Source organism: Carcharhinus amblyrhynchos, chromosome 6 (genome assembly GCF_965287045.1).
Source record: "Carcharhinus amblyrhynchos chromosome 6, sCarAmb.v2.hapA, whole genome shotgun sequence".
NCBI lineage: Eukaryota > Metazoa > Chordata > Chondrichthyes > Carcharhiniformes > Carcharhinidae > Carcharhinus > Carcharhinus amblyrhynchos.
In genome coordinates, this window is record NC_137329.1 from 71,773,060 (window position 1) to 71,783,316 (window position 10,257).

Sequence of the window (10,257 nt, forward strand, 5' to 3'; positions counted from 1 at the left end):
AGGATACTGGGATAGATTCACCATACCGGATGGAGTTGCACATGACACCAGCTTGCATTTATATTTCCATTTGAACATGAAGACTAGAAATCTTTATTGCACATGCACATCTTTGGATTGTGCGAGGAAACTGGAGCACCCGGAGGAAACCCACGCAGACATGGGAGAATGTGCAAACTTCACACAGACAGTCACTGAAAGCCAGAATTGAACCCAGGCTCCTGGCACTGTGGGGCCGCAGTGCTAACCACTGTGCCACTGTGCTGCCCTTGTTTTTGTGGCTATGACTCATCTTTCATTCACTCATCCTACACTGTAAATATCTCCTACTTTTTATGCCTTTAACTTTGATAAAGGATCATCTGGATTCGAAATATCACTTTTTTCTCTCCTTACAGATGCTGCCAGACCTGCTGAGATTTTCCAGCATTTCCTCTTTTGGTTTCAGATTCCAGCATCCACAGTAATTTGCTTTTATCAAATGGATATGAAACATTAACTTTGTTTCTCTCTCCACTGAAGCTGCCAGACCTGCCGAATTTAACCAGCAGTTTCTGTTTTTATTCCAGATTTCTAGCATCTGCAGTATTTTGCTTTTATTCTCTTCATGGCTTCTGGTTTTGGGCTTCTATACATGTAGACCATCAGATAGGAGATGTAGCGGTGCGTCATTCCTGCCTTTGTATTAGATGACCCAGGCTCAAGTCCCAATGGGTCGATAATGTCACCAAACAAGTTCAGTAAAATCCTGCAACTGCCTCCAATGTCAGCCAGTAAGAGAGAGATTCTTGGTCAGCCATGAACTTACAAATTAGGAGGAGGCCATTCAATCCCTCAAAACTGCTTTGCCATTTGATAAGATCATGGCCAATCTAATTGAGGCTTCAACTCCACTTTCCTTTGCCCCCTCCAATATTCTTAGATTCTTGATTGAGAAGAGAGTCAATCAGCCTTAAAAATATTCACCACCACTGCTTTCTGGGGAAGAGAATTCCAGACACGATCCTCTGCAGGAAAATAAATTTTCCTCATCTACATCTTAAATGAGAGACCCCTTATTTTGTAAACTGTGCCCCCTGGATCATAGACTCTCCCACAAGGGGAAATATCTTCACAGCACCCAGTCTGTCAAGCCCCCTCACAATCTTATGTTTCTCGATGAGACCACCTCTCATCCTTCTAAATGCAAATGGATATAGGTCCAACCAATTCAACCTTTCCTCATAAGATACTGCCATCCCACCCCCTGCCCACTCCAGGAATCAGTTGATTGGATTTTCGCTGTTCTACTTCTAATGGAATTCGATCCTTTTTTAAATAAGGAGACCATATCTCTACACAGTAAAGCAATGGCTCCCAATTGTGGTACAAACACATAGCCCTGGGATTAAAAGTCTTACGCTCTTCTGACTGAAGAGTTCACACCAGGCATGTGATGGAAATAAAGTTGGAACTTCTACCATCACTAGCCAGAGCTCCAGATTGCAAAACACACGTGGAGGAGCATGTTGCCACGGCGACTCAGACTCCCCGAGTGAGTAACACACCACCACTACACTATCAGATCCTTTCATTATCTTAAAGCCTTTTGCTTTCATTATCTTATAAATCAGGCTATAGCTCTGCGTGAATTCTCTTTTCTTGAGAAAAAAGAAACCCAGCAGTCTTTTCTGTTAGTTTTAACCTGTCCAGTATCGTTGCAGATACCTTCACGTGCTTTCTTCTATACAATATGGAGAGCAGATATATGCAAAGTGTGGTCTGTGTTAGGATACCAGATCAGAAACCCCACGGTATGTTATGAAGTCAGGGTAGACCCCAAATATGTGCTATTTTGACATCACCGCAGATGTAATTCTACTAACACACTAGGGAAACAAACTTTATTTAAGAATACAGTTTAACTATAACAAATGAATTAGATTAACATTTAACAAATGAACAATACTTAAACATGACAAGATAAAATTCTAATTGCTAACCTATCCCTATGAGTTCCAATTCAAGCAATATTCCTCTTACAGAGTTAAACCTTTCTTCAAAATCAGGTAGCAGAACATAGCCTTACCTGCTTGTACTTAGGTTGCTAGTCTAAGAGCATTTAGAGCATTTCTAGAGAGAGAAACAGAGAAAGAAACATTTTGCTTCTTTCAGAACCAGGCAGTAATTGCTTGTTTTAAAAATGAAAGGGAATCTGTATATCTTCCCTACAAGCTTAGCTCCTCCCATTATGCACTCGTCTCTGTCCCTATCAATCAACCTAAACTCTACTCTGTAATCACAGAGAAAATCTAAGTAAATACAAATGCATTAGCTCAGCTTAAAACAAACACAGCTAGCACTTACCCCGTTTTCCCAGCTACCAATTTAAAAGATTAATCCAGCACCTTGCAAACCAGATATGAATTCTAAACAAACCCCTTACACAAACATGATATAAATGTATTTCTTAAAGGCACAGTATCATCATATCTAAGCAAGTTGAATACACGTTTAATAGGCCCTCTATAAATGAGCTGCAATGTTTGGTTTGCTTTGGTCTTATTGTTTAGCATCTGTAGCCCTAGATCATTTTTATTTTTGCAAAAATATACATTATTCATAAAATATCTGAAAGAACGTTACAAACATTTCAAAGTGACCATAACACAAGGTGTAATAATATTCATGTCTTCTGCATCTACCATGTTGCACTCTGAGGTGCTTCAATCCAGTGAAAGAATCGAAGAATCTCTACAATGCAGAGGAGGTTATTCAGCCCATTGGGTCTGCATTGACTTTCTGACAGAGTATCTTACCCAGGTCCTCTCTCCTGTCCTATCCCTGTAGCCCCACACATTTACCATCCATCTAACCTACGCATCTTAGAACTGTGGGCGGGAACTGTAGCACCTGGAAGAAACCCACACAGACAGGAGCAGAATGTACAAACTCCACATAGACAGTCACACAAGGCTGGAATGGAACCCAGGTCCCTGGCATAGTGAGGCAGCAGTGTAAATCATTGTGCCACCATGTTGCCCTTTAAGCAGTGGTGGATTAACTACCACCTGGACCTCTAGGCTGAGCTTTAGTAAGGCTCCTTGACCTTGCCCCCTGCCCCCTGCCCCCTGCCCCACTGATGTATGATGTCTTATGATGTTTATATGTTCACAGCCTACTTCAGAAAACAAAATAGTATTTGTAATATTCCAGGTATGAAAAAAGTATATGCAAAAGTAATGAAATATCATCCAAAATACTCACGTGTACGCTCAATTAAACTATTTTTTGTACACTCAATTAACCCTTTGAAGGGTAAAGCGACATAAATGTCATTTCTCAGTAGGCTGACTTTGTCATGTCTGCAGTGATTGGTCAAACAAGATTTACCAACCGCTGTTTTTCCAATCAGATGCCTTCCTTCTTCAGCTTCATGATGATGTCATACACATGTTATGAATACATTATGATAATGAATTTGAACTCTTTGGCTGGTGAGTGGTGACAGCGAGTCATTTGTCGTGTTGTAAACAACAATGGCGGCACACAAACAAAAGTGTGTTTTGACGTTTCCACAAGCAGCAAATGTGCTCAGCAACGGTTTTGATGATGGATTATGCAGTGATGATAGTAAGAGTGATTTAGATGCCAAGGATTTTGATGTTGATATTGGTGAATTATCAGATGATGATTGTGAATTTGATGATACATTGATAGCACTGGACGCAGTGGTGACAGTCATCGGCTGTGGTGTGGGACTAATACTGTGTAAGGGTAAATGTTGAAAAATGTACTATATGTAAGTATGCACTAAAATAAGTATGTATTCATGTTATAGCATGACAATAAACTCTTTGTTGCATTTATTTTGTATTTATTTGCATGTAGTACAAGTCCAGGAGTGAAGCTCCTCTATTTATAGGTATTTGTTATATTAATTCACCCACCGGGTATAGTTATGAAAGTTTATTCACCCTTAAAAGGGTTAAACCAATTGTTTTTTCCTCTTTAGCCCCCCTCCTGCCAGGCCCCTAGGCTTAAGCCTACTCAGCTTAATGGTTAATCTGCCACTGCCTTTAAGCATAATAGACATTTCAATATACTCATTACAAATGGTGCAAAGGATGCCTACATGGATCAAATTGCATTCTGAGGTGTTTCCATACAATTGTGATAAGTGTAATATTCACTGTGTACATTCAGTATGAGTCATACAGCCCGAGAGGTTTCTATACAATTCCCCTCCCCTCTGTTCACTCTGGATGAAAAGTCTTAGATAGCGACCTTCCCCCATTATGCCTCTCCAGTGGCTGCCCCAAACTTTAGTGCGTCTCTCAGCGAGTAATCCTGGGCTTTAGAATGTGCCAGTCTGCAATATTTGATTGGGGACAACTTTGGGCAGGAAAATCAACATGTTTAGGGCAGACCAAAGAACATCTTTCACTATGTTGATGATCCTCCAGCAATCCCTATAGCTCTCGATCGCTTTGCATCTCAGCCCCATTCATACATTGATTTTCCAAGCAATTTGTAGCCTCCAGTTCTTCATGTTCAGTCTCACCTTATTCCTCCAAATTAGAGGGATTATAAAGGAGTTTTCTGATGCAAAGGCAGTCTTTTTTTCTGGTTGTAGGGAGAGTGGAGCATGTCACCAGAATGACCTAAGCAATGGCACTCTCTCCAACTGTGAGGTAAATACTTAATGAATTCATCAAGATGTGCGTGCAGTGCGAAATGTCTGAAATCTGCAGGAGATAATCAGTTATGACAATCCATGTGTTTTGTCCCTACACGTCGGGGGTAGACTGAATAATGGAAAATGGAACTCGAGGGGGAGCCTGTCAGTTTCTTTGTCTGTCTGTAATTTGGTGTGGCAGTACATGCACTTCCCATTACCATATCGCTGGGCAACCATACATTATAGATGTTTCATTTCTCCTGCTTTCTAGCTGAAAATAAATCTGTGCTCGCCAGAGATTCTGATTTGTCAGGTCAACTGAAAGAGTCAGTTTATCTTAAAGAAGACAAAGGAAAAAAGCATGCAGTAACCTGTCTCAGGGCAAACTAAAGGCACTTTCCAGCCAGTGACGTACCTCACAAGTGTCGTCACTGACCGTGACCAATCTACACACCACTTGTCCCCACAGACAGCAATGTGAAAATGAACAGGTATTTCATTTATTACTGTAAGAAAAACAGAAAGTGCAGGAAAAACTCAAAAGATCTGGCAACTTCTGCAGAGAGAGAAACAGAGTTAACATTTTGAGTTCACATCCTCACCAGAGCTCCTTTTTTTAAATCAGAGCTGTATTTTAGTGAAATAAAAGCGAAATACTATCGATGCTGGAAACCTGAAATAAAAACAGGTAAGTGTTGATTAAATCTGCTAGCTCCAGTAGCACCTGTGCAGAGAAAAACAGAGTTAATGTTCATAAATCTCTTTTTATTTTAATTTGTATTTCAGTGATGTTGGTGGGCTGATAAATACTGATCACAACACAATGGACAATTAACACAGCAATAAAAACAGAAAATGCTGGAGAACTTCACCTGGTCTGACAGTGAAAGTGTTAATATTCACACAAGCTAAAAAAATTACATAAGCTGCCATGAGGAAAAAGGTATTTATAAAAGTTTTCACAGATAAGCACCAAGGCCTTTAGTCTGGGAAAATTCATTAAATCAGACATCTGGAACTGGAAAAAGGGAGCGGTATACACAGACACAAGCTGGGGCAATGATAAGAACATAAGAACATAAGAAATAGGAGCAGGAGTAGGCCAACTAGCCCTTCGAGCCTGCCCCGCCGTTCAATAAGATCATGGCTGATCTGTCGTGGCTCAGTTCCACTTTCCCGCCCTCTCCCCATAACCCTTAATCCCCTCGCTTATCAAAAACCCATCAACCTGCATCTTAAAAATATTTAGCGAGGCAGCCTCCACCACTTCAAAGGGCAGAGAATTCCAGAGATTCACCACCCTTTGAGTGAAAGTTCCTCCTCAACTCCGTTCTAAACCGCCTCTTTATCTTGAGGCTGTGCCCTCTAGTCCTACTGTCCTTTCTGAGCGGGAAGAGTCTCTCCACCTCTATCCTATCCATCCCATTCATCTAGGCTGTCAATCCAGTGCAGTATTGAAGGAGTCCTACATCTCCATCCTTCAACTGAGATACTATGCTGAGACTTTATCTACTCAAATATAAATGCAAATTACTGCAGATGTGGAATCTGAAGGAAAAACAGAAAATTCTGGAAAATCGCATCAAGTCTGATATAGAGAACAGACCTAACGTTTCAAGTCTGGATGACCCTTCACCAGAGCACTTTATTTACCCTCTCAGGGGGCTGTTGAAAGTTCTGTAGTACCATTTTGCAGAGGAGCAGGTGAGCTAGCACAATGGTCGAGCCAATAATTTTGCCTCAACCAACATCACTAAAACAGATTTTCTGGTCATTAAGACGTTGCTGTCTTGGGATCTTGCTGTGTGCAAACTGACAGCCACATTTCCTACAACACTGACTACAACTTCAAAAGTATTTAATTGGTTATAAAGCATTTGGGAAATTCCAGGATCCTATAAGGTGCTAGAGAACCACAAGTCTGTCTTCCTTCCATTTTTTTTCCTCGTTGATTATAGAGCCAGAAGAGGAGGAAAGGAGGTTAGAATAAGAACTTCAAATTGGGACATACATGGAAATTCCACGAGGACAAAGATGAAAATTTCAATTAAATTAATTGCAATGGGGAGCCAGTGGAAGTTAGCATAGAGAATTTTTTGTTTCCATGGGAATGGCACCTCCCAAGCCATGAGAACTAACAGCTCTGTAATCAACAGACATAAGCATTCTCTCTGTCTAATAATCTAGAGATCTGGACTAATAGTCCAGATTTTGTGTTCAAATTCCACTGCAGAATTTGAAACTCTATTAAAAAGCAGTATCAGTACTGGTGACCATAAAGCTAGTGGATTGCCAGCAGGTTTGCTTTTCTTTGGTTTTGCAGAAAACTTACAGTCCTAACCCAGTGTGCTTAACATGCATCACCAGGACCGCAGCAGTCTGGTTGACTCTTAATTGTCCTCTGAAATGGCCTAGCAAGTCACTTGGTCATATCAAACATTGCAGAAAAGCACAGGAAACCAGACAGACTTCAGCATTGGGTTGCACGGTAGCACAGTGGTTAGCACTACTGCCTCACAGTGCCAGGGACCTGTGTTCAATTCCTGGTTTGGATCACTGATTTGTGGCATTTGCACATTCTCATGTCTGCATGGATTTCTGCCAGGTGCTCTGTTTCCTCCCACATTCTGAAAGACATGCTGGTTAAGTGCATGGACCTGAAGTGGGGCCGGATTGTGGCAACGAGGGGAATTTCACAGTAATTTCATTGCAATGTTAATGTAAGCCTTACTTGTGACTAATAAATAAACTTTACTTAGACTTAAATGGAACTTTACATGCCAGGGATTGACAGAGGATACAACTGGATATAAACTTGTCATTAAGCTGAATTAGGTCAGCTAACATGATTAAATCTTCATGTTGATTGGATATTATAATTGTGATTTTCAGAATCATAGAACCCTACAGTGTAGAAAGAGGCCCTTCGGCCCATCGAGTCTGCACCAAACACAATCCCACCCAGGCCAAACCCTATATCCCTACATATTATACCCACTAATCCATCTAACCCACATATCCCTAGACACTAAGGGGCAATTTCATAGCATGGCCAATCAACCTAACATCTTTGGGCTGTGGGACGAAACTGGAGCACCCGGAGGAAACCCACAGAGACACGAGGAGAATGTGCAAACTCCACACAGACAGTGACCCAAGCTGGGAATCGAACCCAGGACCCTGGAGCTGTGAAGCAGCAGTGCTAACCACTGTTCTACCGTGCCGCCCTGATTGGTTTTCATACACATGGGCAACTTTATGTAACTTATGATGTAACTTTAATCAATAGCTGTGAGTGGTTAGAGATAGTTCCTATACCTTGATTTTTTTTATTGCTATTTACTTATAATTGAATTGGAAACTATTACTGCTTGTGTATTCCTGAATTCTGGGCTCTATCTAATTACTGGCACTGACCTGTCACTTTCCAAGGACCAAGCCATAGCTTGCATTAAAATAGCTGTTTAAAAGAACCCTGTGACTTGGTCTGGGTACTTGAAAGGTAAAGTTATGATCAATTAAAACATCAAATCCCGCAACAGGCAGCACCTGTGGCGGGAGAACAGAGTGAACATTTCAAGTCTGGATGACAAGTGATGGGACTTTCTGGTTGCACCCACCCTAAGGCCAAAAATTCCTGCCTGAGGTCAACAGACATTTGTATGGTCCACCCCTGCCCGCAATGATTTCCGCCCAAAGAGTCTGACGGAAGGGTCATCCAGACTCAAAACATTAGCTCTGTGCTCTCTCCACAGATTCTGTCAGACCAGCTCAGATCTTCCAGCATTTTCTGTTTTTGTTTCAGATTCCAGTGTTTGCAGTAATTAGCTTTTATCATGACATTCCTGCTGTAATCACTGGAGCATCCAGTTTGATCTTATACAGACATATTTGGCTTGGGGTTCAAACAGGCAAGCCTCTGAGTCAGAGGCACAAGTCTTACCATCAAATCACAATTTTAAATCACATTGTGGATTGAGTATAAGGTTTGTTGCTGAAGCAGAAGTTTGGAGGGAGATGAGATGCTAATCCAGCATCAGCAGGGTAGTTCATTGTTGGACCTCACTAGAAGCCCTGGGGTAGTTTGCCAACCTGTTGCCCATGTGTAGAATTGGCATTATGTATCAACTAGAAACCGTCTTGATCTTCATTTCTACTGAAGTCAAAGCTACACTTTCATGGTGGAATTTTCTCATGTGCATCAGGGACTTTTACAGCTGTGTGATGTTGTTAATTTAGCTGCTCGTCTGCTGTTCCTATGTGGTTACTACACTTGAATACGGCACTTCAGGTCACCTTAACCTTTTGCAACCCATGATTCCTTTTCTTATGTGGACATATTCAGCAACCAAACTACACACAGCAAGATTCCACAATTAGCAACATCAGTGAGAGGATGACCAGGTAATTTGTTTTGTATTAGCAGGTGGAGGAATGCTGGTCCTGGACACCAGGAGGAAACATTCCCTTTGTGGCCAAACAGGCCACTTAAAATGGTAATTTGTAAATCACTCTGGGACAATTGGGTAAGAACTAAAACAGCAGGCTGCAGCCTGAAAGACAAAGAAAAACAGGCTGCAACTCAGACGACTGAATACACAGGAAATAGGCAATCCCAAAGATAATGGACACCCTCTGGTTAAACATACTTGTTTACCTTAACCCCTTATTTGGGAGGGAGATATGTGACCTATGTGCCTCCAGCACCTACAGACATGGACGTTGGGTACACACCCAGAGACCAGTGTGGCAGCACCTGATTAGACTGTTATCGATTAGGGTGATCAAGCCCTGATCGATTCATTGATAGGAATCAGGAGACCACCGAAAAGGACACAAAACCAGGGAAGGATAAAAGGTGCTGCACAACAGAAACTCTCTCTCTCTCTCTGACCCCACGAACGAGCTACAACAAGGGTGACCGTCACCAGCAATAACCAGAACAAGGACAGTCACCACACCCGAGAAGGAAGGAAGACCAGAGCCAGGGTGCCAGACCAGACTAAAGGTTAAAACAATGCAGAGGCCTACAGAGACCAGTGCACAGATATAAGGCCAATATCTGCTTGGATACTTGCCAGTCGCACAAAGCTAAGTCAAGGTCTCGTATTGAACTTGAACTTTAGCATTTTCTGTAAGATAACTTACTGTTGGTTGGGTGGGTGAATATTGTTGTACTAACAATAAGTCTACTCACAATTCTTTGTCCATTTTATAAGGGTTAAAAGAGGCTGTGCGGCAGGCACAACAATTGGCATCCCAGATAGGACATCAACATGCCCTGATATCAAATCCCACAGAATCTATATTGAACGATTATTTAAAACTCAGAACCAACAGGTGTAAACTCCTTATTGGACAAATAACTGCTTTCCAGAAATTGTTTATTGTGTATGAATTGTTGCTAACAAGGAGGACAGGATAAACTCCAGGGTTTAAATTAGAATCCAGAGAGATTAGGACCGGAACATAGCCCAAAGCCGTACCCACAGTCTGATCAACTCTCTCCCCTTGGCGTTGAATATAGAATGGCAGGAAATGGCACAGAGACAGGGAAGTGTCCCATATGGGAAACAAATATCAGAGAATATATTGAG